This window comes from Anomaloglossus baeobatrachus (genome assembly GCF_048569485.1).
Source record: "Anomaloglossus baeobatrachus isolate aAnoBae1 chromosome 5 unlocalized genomic scaffold, aAnoBae1.hap1 SUPER_5_unloc_10, whole genome shotgun sequence".
NCBI lineage: Eukaryota > Metazoa > Chordata > Amphibia > Anura > Aromobatidae > Anomaloglossus > Anomaloglossus baeobatrachus.
This window is the reverse complement of record NW_027441785.1, coordinates 534,797-550,563: the sequence shown is the minus strand read 5'-3', so window position 1 is coordinate 550,563 and position 15,767 is coordinate 534,797. Positions and strand designations below refer to the sequence as shown.

At 47.3% G+C, this 15,767-nt stretch overlaps 1 long non-coding RNA gene across 1 annotated transcript; it reads right to left on the bottom strand.

The window, feature by feature from the left end:
- Positions 1 to 43: 43 nt before the first annotated feature.
- Positions 44 to 14,018, bottom strand: LOC142258775 (uncharacterized). Its single transcript, XR_012727867.1, has 3 exons — positions 13,932 to 14,018; positions 307 to 456; positions 44 to 177 (listed from the first exon to the last, which is right to left on the bottom strand). It is a non-coding gene; the product is annotated as an uncharacterized LOC142258775 (long non-coding RNA).
- Between the last annotated feature and the right edge of the window lie 1,749 nt (positions 14,019 to 15,767).

The window sequence follows — 15,767 nt, the reverse complement described above, 5'->3', positions numbered from 1 at the left end:
TCCAGTCAGCAGCTCAATCATCTTGTAGGTGAGTTCTAGGATCTTCTGGTCATTGATGTCCTCATGTATCGGGGGGTGAGGTGGAGGCCCCGTGATTGGGCTCAGGGGTCTTCCCCATCCCTCAGATACAGGGGCCTGACAGCGCTCACTAGAGGTCTTCTTCACTACTGTGTAATCCTGGTTATGGAGAGACACAGTAATAAATCTCACTCCAGACATTTCCAGAGTCCTCACCTCTCCAGTTCTGTCCATCTGTTATTCCCATAGATAAGAATGATGTAATGTGATGTCATCAGAATCTCTCACCTCTCCAGTAATCCGGAAGAGGATCTCTAGGGTGAGGTGTAATATCCTCTCCGCCATCTTGTCCCTGTCCATATCCATCCTTCACGGGGCAATCAGGAGAATTCTCTTATATAGAATAAAACCACTGAGAGGATCCGATATTATAAGGACCTGAATGGGAAGGAGATGAGCCGATATGTAAAATTAATGGAGATAATAATGGAGGGAAGATAACATTTGGGTAGGGAAAAAAAAATTTCAACATGAAATAAAGTAGCAAAACCGACCCATAAAAAGTATTGCACCTAAAATGGTATCAATGAAAACGTCGGCTCATCAAGCAAAAAACAAGTCCTCACTCAACTCCGATGTCAGAAAATGGAGACACAAACCGATTTTTTAATGTTTTTTTCTACAAAAGTCTCATTTTCATTCACTACTAGAGATGAGTGAACCTGGAGTTCGGTTTTCGGTACAAACTCAGACTTTTCCAAGATAGTAAAGTTCAGGTTTGGAGTTCGGGGGCTTCCCGTATGGAAACCACTCTCATGTGATCAGATGTATTGTGCACGAAGAAATAAAACTGAAAAAACCCGCCCTCCCCCGGAAGTGATCTGTTTATGGCTGCATGTGGGCGGAGACCCAATCTGCCAATCAGTGACTTCAAATAAACTTCAGGTCAAGTCCAAGTCCAGAACTGATCTTTACAAATGTTCAGCTGGACCAGCAGAAGCCGAACGTCCACGGGTCCACTCATCTCTAGTCACCACTTAGATAATAACAAATGTCTGATATTGCCGTAATCACACTGACCTGGAGAATCACACTGACCGCTCACTTCCAGCACATCATCAATGGCGTAAAAACAATAAAAAAGATGGAATTCTTTTTTTTTCACCCTTTCACCGCACTTTGAATTTTTACTTAATTTCCAGTAGATTTTATGGTAAAATTAAAAACCAAGTCATTTAAAGAAAAAAAAAAAACAAACAAAAAAAAATCCTTCATAACAGTTTACAAAGCGCCCATTGTATCGTTGGTAGGGATGAGTGAATGTATTCGCCACTATTCGGTATCCGATAAATAGGCTGTTCGCGACATTCGGTATCCGACGAATAAAACAACATCCGCTCTGATGCTGCAGCCATCTTTGTTGTGGTGTTAATGTGATTGGCTCGGCCGCACAGCATCTTGGGGGCTATATACGCCAGCGGCCATTTTGTGAACATGCAGTCATAGGGAGCTGGCGGTGTAGATAGACTGTATTGTGTGCGGGAGAGCATTCTTAGATCCAACTAATAAATAGTCCTTGTAAGGGCTGAAGACTGTGTCCAGTAACTGCTAGCAGCTCCATAAATCGCCAAATCGCAAATCTGTGAATGCAGAACCAGCTATAGGGCTCTCTCTGTCTGTCCGTCGGTCTCTCTCTGTCTGTCTGTCTCTCCCTCTCTACCCCTGTCTCATACTCACCGATCACTGACCGATCACCAGCACGGCTCTGCACGGCTGTCACACTGCTTTGGCGGCTTCTCGAGCTTTTGAAAATGCCGCTCATTATTCCATCTTGTATTCACTACTTCCCCCGCCCACCAGCACCTATGATTGGTTGCATTCAGACGAGCCCCCACATTGAGTGACAACTGTCTCACTGCAACCAATCACAGCCGCCGGTGGGCGGGTCTATTTAGTGCAGTAAAATAAATAAATAAATAAATTAAAAAAAAAAAACGGCGTGCAGTCCCCCCAATTTTGATACCAGCCAAGGTAAAGCCACACGGCTGAAGGCTGGTATTCTCAGGATGGGGAGCCCCACATTATGGGGAGCCCACCAGCCTAAAAATATCAGCCACCAGCCGCCCGGAGTTGCCGCATCCATTAGATGCGACAGTCCTGGGACTCTACCCGCCTCATCTCGAATTGCCCTGGTGCGGTGGCAATTGGGGTAATAAGGAATTAATGGCAGCCCATAGCTGCCACTAAGTCATAGGTTAATCATGGCAGGTATTTGAGACACCCCCATGATTAACCTACAAGTTAAAGAAAATAAACACATACACCCAAAAAATCCTTTATTCGGAATAAAAGCCGAAAAAAAAACACCCTTTATCACCACTTTATTAAAATGCCCAAATACCCCTCCAGGTCCGACGTAATCCACATGAGGTCCCACGACGCATCCAGCTCTGCTACATGAAGATGACAGGAGTAGCCGTATAACACCGCCGCTCACCGTGAGCTCCACAGAGCAACTGAAGTGAGCCGCGATGCTATCAGCGATGACGTCACTCAGATTACCCGCGGCCACCGCTCTTAGGAAGAGGACTCGAGCTGGCCGCAGGTAACCTGAGTGACGGCACCACTGACCGCGCGGCTCACTTCAGTCACTTAGGTGACTTGACTTCACTGGTGAGTCTTTCACGAGAGTGAGAGAACGATTCCAGATTATTTCCAACCTTCTACAGGCTGTGCCCATACTGTTTCTGCCTTTTCCCATCCATTTCAGCCTTTTCCTCAGTCACCACAGGTCACTGTTAGGTCCAATGTGAAATTATTCAAGTTTAACACAGACTTACTTTGGGCGTCGAAAATTCGTGAATACTCAAATAGCGGCGACCTATTCGTCGGATATTCGTCGAAGCGGATATTTTGGTATTCGATCATCCCTAATCATTGGGCTTTACTCTCCTCCTCATCGTCATTCTGTGGCACTAAATTCAAATTTTCAGAGGGCCTGCAGGTGTCAAGAAACCTGAGTTTGGTGAGGGCCCTGAGGCGGCCCAGTAATGTACATTTTGGAGGGACTGCTCTTACTTATACATTTGGGCGGTGCCTCCCTCAATGAGACTCAGATAGTGGAATACATATTCCAGAGAAGGAAAAACAGGTATACCGTCCCGGGATGCCCACACAAATTAGAAAAGTGAAAAAACTTTATTTGTATACACAAGGTGGACAAATCCTGGCTCAAAGAGCGACAGGAGCACACAGTTGGACAACTTTAAAAACAATGAAAAAGCCAAAGAGGCATCAATCCCCAACAGACCGGCCTCTAGAAAGGATGTCACAATAATAGTATTATACATATGTGTAGTGTGAGGCAGTGAGAGGGGTAATATTTGAAGACCGCTATGTGTCCCCCAGAATGTGTCTGGAAACCCTCTGAGTTTGCTATAGCTATTACGGGGAGTATAGCACAAAGGGTAACAGGGAGACAGATCCCTCCTCCCAGTCCAGGTTTTGTAGCAATCCTCATGTCCGGCATTTTCGTTTAAATCTGGCAAAGCACATCAGGGTGTGTCTCAGTTGAGAGCCAGGGTTGATGAAGCTACCACATGCTGTGTGAGCGGAGCTGGCTCTGTGTGGAGTGAACACAGGCCAAGAGTGTGAGCCTAGGAGAACCTTAACAAGACCCCTGCGGTTAACGGGGTCCTAAGGTAACAAGACTTTTTATACCAAGGATTTGTCTATATGCACCGGCTGTGATCCGGAAGAGACTTTGATTGTTGGAAATTGGATCTATTTATGCTGCAACAATAAATAGACTGTTGGTGTGAACACGCTGCTGCCTTACATTTTTGCCCAAGCAACGCCGCTACCTCACATTATGGTGGAGAATGCGGGCATGGCAGCCTGGTTGCTAAGGGCAATGGCCTAAGATGTACTTCCCTGGAAAAGAAAAAAAAATTATTTTTTTTTACTGACTGTTTGCGGTGGATCGGCGGGTCCACGAAGCTTGCAGGCATTGCAGCCTGGTTGCTAGGGGCAACAACCCAGTTTCCATATGTTTATGATCAAGCCTGCAAAGTTACAGTTTAACTCAGCAGTCACCATGGAGGATCTTGTAAAGCAGCTGGCCCAGTCTAGTGCTCAACTACAGCAGGCTTTTGCACAAACCAGTGCACAACAGCAACAGGCTAATGCTCACCAGCAACAGGCTAATGCTCAGCAGCAACAAGCTAATGCTCAGCAGCAACAAACAAATGCCCATCTCCAGCGGGCGTTAGTTCAGCAACAGGAGACAAACAGCTTGTTGACTCAGCAGCTTGCGGCTCTGTGAGACGCGCTCCCAGCAGTAACTCCAGGTCATCCAGTCCTTCCTGAGGCCCAGGACAGAGTAAGGGCGGCACTTACGAAGATGAGTGCAGAGGACGACCCAGAAGCCTTTCTCTCCGTGTTTGAGAGGACCGCTGAGCGAGAGAAATTGTCTATCGACCGTTGGACTGATGTCGTGGCCCCGTTCTTGGTAGGTGAACCCCAAAAAGCCTACCTGGATCTCAGCACGGAGGATGCCAAGGACTATGGCACCCTGAAAAGGTGAGATCCTTGCACGAATGGGGGTTAACACTTATCTCCGGGCCCAGCGAGTGAATCAGTGGCCCTTTGTGGAGGGAAAACCTGCACGTTCACAGGCCCATGTTTTACTGGACCTTGTGAAAAAATGGCTCCAGCCGGAGACCTTGAACCCCGGACAGATGATTGAGCGGGTGGTGATTGAACGGTTTGTGCGGACTTTGCCAGCCACCATTCAACGGTGGGTGGGACAGGGGGATCCCAGTACCCTGGACCAACTAGTGAATTTGGTGGAACGCTACACAGCTACCCAGGAGTTGGTCCGGGACTCTGCTTCACGGCGGGCACTCCATAGGGATACGCCCCCTTCACAGTTGGTGAAAGACTCCCATCCCTCCTCGGGTGCTGCCCCGTCTTTAGCCCTGGCAGAGAGTAAACCCCAGACTAAGGTCAGCCGGAGTCCCGGTTCCCCAAAGTCGGACACCCGAAACAGGGACACCTCTGCTGTTATGTGCTGGCGGTGCCATCAGCTCGGGCATGTGATGGCACAGTGCCCACTCACATCAAAACCCATGGACTGCCGGTACGCTCGCCAGGAATCAATGTATGACCATTCTGATGGTGCCGTAAGCACTGTTACTATGGGGGAGGAGCCCCATCTCTGTAAAGTACGTGTTAATGGCTATACAGCAGAGGTATGCAGGATCGTATCACGGCAGTAATGGCCATTGTTAAAGAGCATTTGCTGGATGCTCAGGCGGCCCAAAGTACTCAGTATAATAGAAAGGCCTCCGTCAGGTCTTTTAAACCGGGGGATCGTGTCTTAGTCCTAATACCTACCGCAGAAAGTAAGTTCTTAGCCAAATGGCAAGGTCCCTATGAGATCCAGGAGAAAGTAGGGGAAGTAAACTATAAGGTGTATCAGCCAGGTAGAAGAAAACCAGAGCAAATATACCATGTAAACCTGCTGAAGGCGTGGAAAGACAGAGAATGTATGGTGACTGACGTAACGTTGGACCTAACCTCTTCAGGTGCCTTGACAACAACCAAGGAGGAGTCCCCTGATGATGAATTGGGAGTAAGGATAGGGAATTCTCTCTCAAAACAACAGAGACGGGAGTCTCGGAGGTTAGTTTCAGCGGAATACGGATGTGTTCTCAAGCCTACCCGGCCGAACAACCGCAATCCACCATGATATTGTCACCGAGCCTCAAGTAAGGGTACGCCTGAGGCCATACCGGGTACCAGAGGCTCGTAGGCAAGCCATTGCGGAGGAGGTAAAAAAGATGCTCCAACTGGGGGTTATTGAAAAATCCACGAGCGAATGGGCCAGTCCCATTGCGCTGATCCCGAAACCAGACGGTTCTTTAAGATTCTGTAATGACTCCCGAAAGTTAAATGAGGTTTCGAAATGTGATATGTATCCCATGCCCAGGGTCGATGAGCTGATAGAGAGACTGGGACGGGCCCAGTACTTCACGACTCTTGATATCACTAAAGGTTACTGGCAGGTGCCGCTGACAGAGGCGGCAAAAGAAAAGACCGCTTTTGTCACGCCAGGGGGGCTCTATCACTACGTCGTCTTGCCATTTGGTTTACATTGGGCTCCGGCCACGTTTCAGAGGTTAATGGATATAGTGTTAGAACCCCATCAACTGTATGCCTCTGCATATTTGGATGACATCATCATCTATAGCAGTGACTGGAGCACCCACTTATCTCAGGTACAAGCGGTAGTGGATTCGCTCAGAGCTGCTAGTCTGACAGCGAATCCAAACAAATGTGCTATGGGTCTCAAAGAAGCCCGTTACTTGGGGTATGTGATAGGCCAAGGGGTTATCAAGCCACAAGTAAACAAAATTGAAGCCATTCAAAACTGGCCTCGTCCCCTTACCACAAAACAGGTAAGAGCCTTTCTGGGTATAATGGGGTATTACCGACGATTCATACCCAATTTTGCTGGAAGGTCGGCGCCTTTGACCGGTCTCTTAAAAGGGAAGAAGTCGGTTATGGTCCACTGGAATACACAAGCAGAGGAAGCCTTTCAGGCGCTTAAGATTGTCCTATGTGGTCAGCCTGTCCTTCTCAACCCTGACTTTCAAAAGGAGTTTATAGTACAGGAGGATGCCTCTGAGGTGGGTCTGGGTGCAGTTCTGTCCCAGGAGGTAGATGGAGAAGAGCACCCGATCACCTATTTGAGTAGAAAACTCACCCCGGCAGAGAAGAACTATAGCATAGTGGAGAAGGAGTGCCTGGCCATAAAATGGGCTCTGGAATCCCTACGCTACTACCTGCTGGGGCGACACTTTCGCCTGGTGACAGACCACTCCCCTTTGGTCTGGATGAGGAATGCTAAGGAGAGAAATGCTAGAGTCACCAGGTGGTTTCTCTCCTTGCAGAACTTTCACTTTTCTGTGGAACACCGGGCTGGTAGGTTGCAGGGCAATGCGGATGCCCTGTCCAGAGGTCCCTGTATGTTGGCAAAAGTTCAACCCCGCCCGTTTGAACTGAGGGGGGGGATATGTGAGGCAGTGACAGGGGTAATATTTGAAGACCGCTATGTGTCCCCCAGAATGTGTCTGGAAACCCTCTGAGTTTGCTATAGCTATTACGGGGAGTATAGCACAAAGGGTAACAGGGAGACAGATCCCTCCTCCCAGTCCAGGTTTTGTAGCAATCCTCATGTCCAGCATTTTAGTTTAAATCTGGCAGAGTACATCAGGGTGTGTCTCAGTTGAGAGTCAGGCTTGATGAAGCTACCACATGCTGTGTGAGCTGAGCTGGTTCTGTGTGGAGTGAACACAGGCCAAGAGTGTGAGCCTAGGAGAACCTTAACAAGACCCCTGCGGTTAACGGGGTCCTAACGTAACAAGACTTTTTATACCAAGGATTTGTCTATATGCACCGGCTGTGATCCAGAAGAGACTTTGATTGTTGGAAACTGGATCTATTTATGCTGCAACAATAAATAGACTGTTGGTGTGAACACGCTGCTGCCTCACATTTTTGCCCAAGCAACGCCGCTACCTCACACAAAGATAACATCATATTTGAAGGACACTTCTGATTTTTTATCACATTTACATCAGTTTGAGTCAATTCCACCGGGCAGTCTTTTAGTTACACTTGATGTAAATAGTCTTTATAAAAGCATAGAACATCATGATGGGCTGGTAGCGGTTAATTGGTTTCTTGAAAGACATAGTTCCTACGACAGTACTCAAAACTCTTTCTGTAAGGACCTTCTCCAACTGGTCCTCGAGAATAATTTTTTTCTTTTTCAAGACCAGTTTTTTCTACAGAAAAGGGGCACCGCGATGGGGTCAAATTTAGCGCCCCCTTATGCCAATAATTACATGGCATACTTTGAGGAAATGTAATCGTAATCCAATTTATGTATATCAGCTCACCGTGTACACGCTCACTCCTGGCCTCTCCCTGGAGCACAGACAGGCACTGCCACAGCCCGATATTGCAAATAGAAGAAAGAAGAAACATCCAGCTCTTCAGGCGAGGAAAGCCATGGTCTTTATTTTAGCATGCAGACAACGGATGACATGACCAGCACAGCACTACGCATTTCAGGTGAAACAATCACCCTTAATCATGATGACCATTTGGCGGGGGGATATGGACTCTTTAATTAAGTTTCATCAAGAGATTAATACATATAGACCTGGTCTCACATTCACTATTCACTCGGACTCTCACAATATCAATTTTCTTGATACCCTGGTAATTCTCTCTAACGATGGAAGATTAAAAACAGATTTGTATGTGAAACCCACAGACAGAAATAACCTCTTTCATTATACAAGCTGCCATCCAAAACACACTAAACATGGGTTACCTATCTCTCAACACAAGAGAGTAGAAAGAATCATATCTGATTCTATACAATGGAATGTTAGAGCTACTGAAATGAGCCAAAAATTCATAGCAAGAGGTTATCCCGAAGATATTGCTAACATAAAAATGACTCAAAGGCCACACACCATACAAAATTCATCTGGAATACCCTGTATAAATACGTATCATCCCTTTTCACCTTTGAAAAAAAATATCATTTTCAAACATTGGCCACTCCTATAAACGGCTTATCCGACAATACGTGAATTCTCAGAGCCCCCACTATTTTGCAACAAGAGACCCAAAAATCTTAAGGACAGTTTAGTTAGAACCGACATAGGCCCTCAAAAGACTGCGCCTTGTCAAACCTTCCTAGGCATTCCTAGGAAAGGTAATTTTCCTTGTCATCACTGTATACAATGCAATAACCTCACTAGGGGCGATACATTTACCCATCCTTTTTCAGGTCGTGTATTCCCTATTCACAGGTTTTTCACATGTGATTCTTCATTCGTAGTTTACCTGATTAAATGTCCTTGTGGTCTCGGATATGTTGGGGAAACAATCCAACATATCCGAGACAGAATTAGCAAACACAAATCAACCATCAGATGCAAACAACTCTTCTTCCCGTACCTCATCATTGCATAACACACGGCCATACGATCGCACAACTCAAATATCAGGAAATCGAACATGTGCCCCCGATGAGAAGGGGTGGCAACAGGGTACGTATCCTCAAAGAGAAGGAGGCATATTGGATACACACACTTAAGACCCTGGAACCAAGGGGTCTTAATAGAGAATATGAGGTTTTCACTTAATTATTTTCTCATATGCCGTTTTGTTCACTCATGTAGAGATTATAAAGGGAATTTATCCTTACAGATCTGTTTTACTATCATATCAATGTTGAGCATGTTATTTACATATTATTTCAACTGATTGTGTTAGTAATATACTGACTTATATTCCTATATTACTATATATTCTATCTGGCTGCGGATGAGGTTCCTTTGTATGTATAGATCTAAATATCTATTAACACATGTTTTGTCCTTTAAGTAAATAGACTTGTATTATAAATGTTCTCCCTTTTCTCCTTCCAGGCTCCCCTTGTCACCTGAATCAGGCCCCCTCTATAAGCACGATTAGCCTGTCACTATCACTAAGGCACCTTATCATCCAGCACATCTCCTGTATTCCATCATCCAGCACATCTCCTGTATTCCATCATCCAGCACATCTCCTGTATTCCATCATCCAGCACATCTCCTGTATTCCATCATCCAGCGCATCTCCTGTATTCCATCATCCAGCGCATCTCCTGTATTCCATCATCCAGCGCATCTCCTGTATTCCATCATCCAGCACATCTCCTGTATTCCATCATCCAGCACATCTCCTGTATTCCATCATCCAGCACATCTCCTGTATTCCATCATCCAGCACATCTCCTGTATTCCATCATCCAGCTCATCTCCTGTATTCCGTCATCCAGCACATCTCCTGTATTCCATCATCCAGCACATCTCCTGTATTCCATCATCCAGCACATCTCCTGTATTCCATCATCCAGCACATCTCCTGTATTCCATCATCCAGCACATCTCCTGTATTCCGTCATCCAGCGCATCTCCTGTATTCCGTCATCCAGCGCATCTCCTGTATTCCGTCATCCAGCGCATCTCCTGTATTCCATCATCCAGCGCATCTCCCGTATTCCGTCATCCAGCGCATCTCCTGTATTCCATCATCCAGCACATCTCCTGTATTCCATCATCCAGCGCATCTCCCGTATTCCATCATCCAGCGCATCTCCTGTATTCCATCATCCAGCGCATCTCCTGTATTCCATCATCCAGCGCATCTCCTGTATTCCATCATCCAGCGCATCTCCTGTATTCCATCATCCAGCGCATCTCCTGTATTCCATCATCCAGCGCATCTCCTGTATTCCATCATCCAGCGCATCTCCTGTATTCCGTCATCCAGCACATCTCCTGTATTCCATCATCCAGCACATCTCCTGTATTCCATCATCCAGCACATCTCCTGTATTCCATCATCCAGCACATCTCCTGTATTCCATCATCCAGCGCATCTCCTGTATTCCATCATCCAGCGCATCTCCTGTATTCCATCATCCAGCACATCTCCTGTATTCCATCATCCAGCACATCTCCTGTATTCCATCATCCAGCACATCTCCTGTATTCCATCATCCAGCACATCTCCTGTATTCCATCATCCAGCGCATCTCCTGTATTCCATCATCCAGCACATCTCCTGTATTCCATCATCCAGCACATCTCCTGTATTCCATCATCCAGCGCATCTCCTGTATTCCATCATCCAGCGCATCTCCTGCATTCCATCATCCAGCACATCTCCTGTATTCCATCATCCAGCACATCTCCTGTATTCCGTTGACACAAGAAATAAAGAAATTACCACTGCGCCTTCGCATCCAGCGCACTGTGAACACCACTTAGTTTTCATGCCCTTTCTTCGCGCATGCGCCACTCAGCGGTGTGTGCGGTGCATGCGCGGCGTGCGTTCCATGTCCAGGAGATGGATAATGGACGCAGCTCAGAGAATCATATGTAAAGGCAGGTCACCGCCGGCACGGCTACACTCCCCTCCACTGGAATCACTCCCTGAATCACCAGTGAAGGTATGTACTCATATGAGAGGTCTGTTTCACATGATTAGATTTTGGCCACAGGGGCATTATTTACATACAATGTATATAGCCACTACTGCAGCTACTCTCAGATACTGGATCATCCTAAATGATGCACAGGTCGCCCTTTTCTTCATCCAGTGTTATATCTCAGTATGGCATATATTAGATTACAATAACCTCTGATAGTAGAGTCTTATGTAGGATCCCCCTGCAGTAACCGGGTATATTACATGACATTAGGTTTATTCCCATGACTAATTCTTTTCGTTTGAATACTATGACTCCTAGGTGCTTTATAGAGCCAGAGATCTAGAAATTGGTCACTAATCTAATTTTCTGCATATGCACAGCACCTCAAAAATATCCCCACTGTTACTCTGATTCAAGTAAGTCACTATTTGCTGCCCACGTCATTCAGTTTACTACCTTAGATTGTGAGCCCCAATGGGGACAGTGTTGCTGATGTATGTAAAGCGCTGTGGAATTAATAGCGCTATATAAATGAATAAATATATTATTATTATAAGGCCTAAGCCACACGGCGAGAAAATCGGTGGGAGTGGAGTGCGATAAAACATCGCATTCCCCTCGGACCAATTCTAGCCTGTGTGTCAGCACACATGAGCGATTATTTTCTCAGCCCTAATCGGACCGAGAAAACAATCGCAGCAAGCTACAACTGTAAGCTGAGACTCTTTCTCCCGCACCCATTCAAGCGAACGGGGCAAGAGAAAAATCGCACTGCACTCGCGGTACATCGGTGTACTGCCAGTGCAGTGCGAGAATGGCAATAGCCGGCTACGGAGGAGAGAGGGAGAGAAATCCCTCCCTCCCCTCCTGAGTGCCGGCCCGCCCCCCGCAGCTGAGGGCCGCTCGCAGGGTCAGACCTCAGATGCAGGCACACTAGCATGACACTCGGCTCCTGCTGTGCTGCCAGAGCGAGCCGAGTCTCATGCGAGCATCGCAGTAGTGCCCCGTGTGGCCCCAGCCTTATAGTGCGCACCCCCTCAATTGTTCTTGAATTAACATTGGTTTCTCTGAAGGTCACTTGTGGAGCCCGGGAGAAATCTGCCTTCACACAGCAGATTAGTTACCTGCAGCCGGTCACACAGCAGATTAGTTACCTGCAGCCGGTCACAGGCTTTACCCTGGAATAGCTCCTGTGGATGCAGCTTATATCAATTATGCTTCAATCCATTATATATTGATAATAACACTATATACTTTGTCTATTTCCTCAGATATTGCTCTTATGCCATATCGCTGCTGAAAAAAGCCACAAAAACACTTCCTTTAAGAACGATTATGTCCTTGTTTTTCTACACAAGTGCAAAAGGCATATACCTCCCATTCTGTACTCCGGGGGTCTCTGATGTGTACCCCAATATAAGGGTATCCCTGTGTCTTTTATATTGTCCTCTTACATTTGTATGTTATTTTTCTGCTTACTCATCTTAGGCTGTTCACCCCATATCCTCATATCCTCATATCCCCATATCCTCATATCCCCATATCCTCATATCCTCATATCCCAGCGAGAAGCCACAGTTTGGAGCTTGAGGAACCTTTTGTCACTTTTTTTCTTAGCTGTGTGGACACTATTCATTATATTTCGTACTCTTGGCATAATTCTGACCAGTCTTGTATTTGTCCCATTTAACACTAGAAGTCCCAGGAATTTCGAGCTCCATAGGGTTCCAATGGTAGAAATGTTAAATGACCCCTCTCTGGGACTTATAGTGTTAAATGAGAATAATTAATATTAATTCATAAATTGTATAAACTCAATCATTCAGCTCTTTTCATGTATTTGTGCAATCATCACATTATTGCTCCTTTATTATCTTATAGCGTCAGTTTGATGCATTCTTTTCATTAGTGATGCTTTGTATAAAGCTTTGTAATGTATGTTAGTGACTGTTCATCATCTAAAAGAATCTGTTATGTTTTTGTTACATTAGATCCTCTTGTCCTGGACAAAAAACAAAATTGATGGTTGAAACGTTGGACATTTTTTGCCTATGCACAAGTAAAATAAAATCCTTTGAAGCATTATATTGCTCTCTCGCATTTTGTGAAGTGTGCCGCACGCATCTATTTTCTATACAATCTCATAGTTGGGTCGAGTGAATCTATCAGACACAAAGGAATAAAAGCTTCATGATTCATAGAAATCAGCGAGAGAAAAACACCAAGAAAGTCTCAGCGCTGAAGGGGTTAATGCCGCCTGTGACCAATAATGGGGAATTTCCACACACCTCCACCTGCAGAGCCACTGTCACTGGTGACAGTGATGTGGTTTCTGGCTATAGAAGGTCACAGCATCTGGCTGTGCAGAATGCTCCCTGACTTTCCATTGTTCCTGCTGTCAGTATTCATTTCCTGCTGGATTTCTCTCCCCCTTTTGGACCCAGCAGGAGCTCGTCTTACACCAGATCATCAGCATTGTCTGGGTGCTTAAATACCAGTTACTTCCTTGGACTGATGCTGGTGATATTTTTAGTTCATTCAAGCCTTGGTTGTAAGCAGGTGGCTTGTACTCCTCTGTGGTATTGCTGCTGAACTTCTACCTGTGTCACCTGTAGATAAGTAGTTCATGCATTTTCCTGTGTCCTCCTTGTGTCTTTAGTGGGGTTGATGAAGAGATCATCCCACCCATTCTCTATTTAGGGCCCCGCAGTAGTTATATCTAGGGTCAGGTATCCGGCTCGGCGCAGAGGTGAGGAACCTGTCTATAGTGGTGAGGACCCAGGGACCAGCAGTAGGTTTGGTCAGGGGTCACCAGCTTCACTTTCCCTAGACACAGGGTTTTCCTTACCTTACTTTTTGCTGTTCGCTTGGTGCTTCCCAACCCCCGCATCTAGCGTAACAGCCGCACAGTATACATGTGTCTGCTCTGTGCTTCCAGGACCTGTGATGATGTCACATGGAGGGGAGGAGTCGGGGTCACATGATCAGCTCCTCAGTGTATGCAGGACTCTGCTGTGCTGGTTGTCATGGTGCTGGATGAGGGGAAGTTTATGTGTGGGGTCAGGAGGGGTTTACAGTGTGGATGTAGCAGAGCCGTGTGTGTACGAGGTGTACGGAGCGGAGCCGCGTGTGTACGAGGTGTACGGAGCGGAGCCGTGTATGTACGAGGTGTACGGAGCGGAGCCGTGTGTGTACGAGGTGTACGGAGCAGAGCCGTGTGTGTACGAGGTGTACGGAGCGGAGCCGTGTGTGTACGAGGTGTACTGAGCGGAGCCGTGTGTGTACGAGGTGTACTGAGCGGAGCCGTGTGTGTACGAGGTGTACGGAGCGGAGCCGTGTGTACGAGGTGTACAGAGCGGAGCCGCGTGTGTGTACGAGGTGTGCGGACCGGAGCCGTGTGTGTACGAGGTGTACGGAGCGGAGCCGTGTGTGTACGAGGTGTACGGAGCGGAGCCGTGTGTGTACGAGGTGTACGGAGCAGAGCCGTGTGTACGAGGTGTACGGAGCGGAGCCGTGTGTGTACGAGGTGTACGGAGCGGAGCCGTGTGTGTACGAGGTGTACGGAGCAGAGCCGTGTGTACGAGGTGTACGGAGCGGAGCCGTGTGTGTACGAGGTGTACGGAGCGGAGCCGTGTGTGTACGAGGTGTACGGAGCGGAGCCGCGTGTGTGTACGAGGTGTGCGGACCGGAGCCGTGTGTGTACGAGGTGTACGGAGCGGAGTCGTGTGTGTACGAGGTGTACGGAGCAGAGCCGTGTGTACGAGGTGTACGGAGCGGAGCCGTGTGTGTACGAGGTGTACGGAGCGGAGCCGTGTGTGTACGAGGTGTACGGAATGGAGCCGTGTGTGTACGAGGTGTACGGAGCGGAGCCGTGTGTGTATGAGGTGTGCGGAGCAGAGTCGTGTGTGTACGAGGTGTGCGGACCGGAGCCGTGTGTGTACGAGGTGTACGGAGCGGAGCCGCGTGTGTGTACGAGGTGTACGGAGCAGAGCCGTGTGTGTAACTGCGCCATTGGGAGCCATGGTCTTGGATTCTGTCAGGGGGGTCACAAAGTGAGGTAATGGAAGCTGTGGGCAGACAGGAGACTGAAAGCCGTGGACGGACATGTAGCAGATATCCTGGAAAACCTGGGGCGAGTAGCAGAGGCACTGCCAGTCACAGGCATACAGCAGAAGCCCTGAAGACTGCAGACAGGCTGCAGAGGTACTGACACCCACAGGCAGACAGGTAACTGAGGTATTGGAAGCCGCAGACGTCCTGGAGACCTCAGACAGGTGCAGACATACTGGAAGCCACAGGCAGATTGGTAGCTGAGGTGCTGGAGGCCACAGATAGTCTGGAGATGTTCTGGAGACTGCAGACAGGTCGCTGTGCACACACTAATAGTCCTAATACCAGGACACAGGGGTGTATCTTGGTAGCCTTATATAGGCCAGTTAAGCTCAGCACATGGAGCGTGTCCGGCTACTTGCAAAACCCAACATGGAGCACAGGAAAGTTTAGCAGAGCGGGGGAAGGGGCAGATCCCAGACACGGGACAGGCGTGTAACAAGTGGATGTTGTCAGACAAATATCCAACAATGATCCGGAAAATTGTGACAACTCTTTATTTTCCTCCCCTTACATCTATTGATTAATTCTCTATTGATCTATTCTCCCCTTTATCAGTGAATAACATTTATTT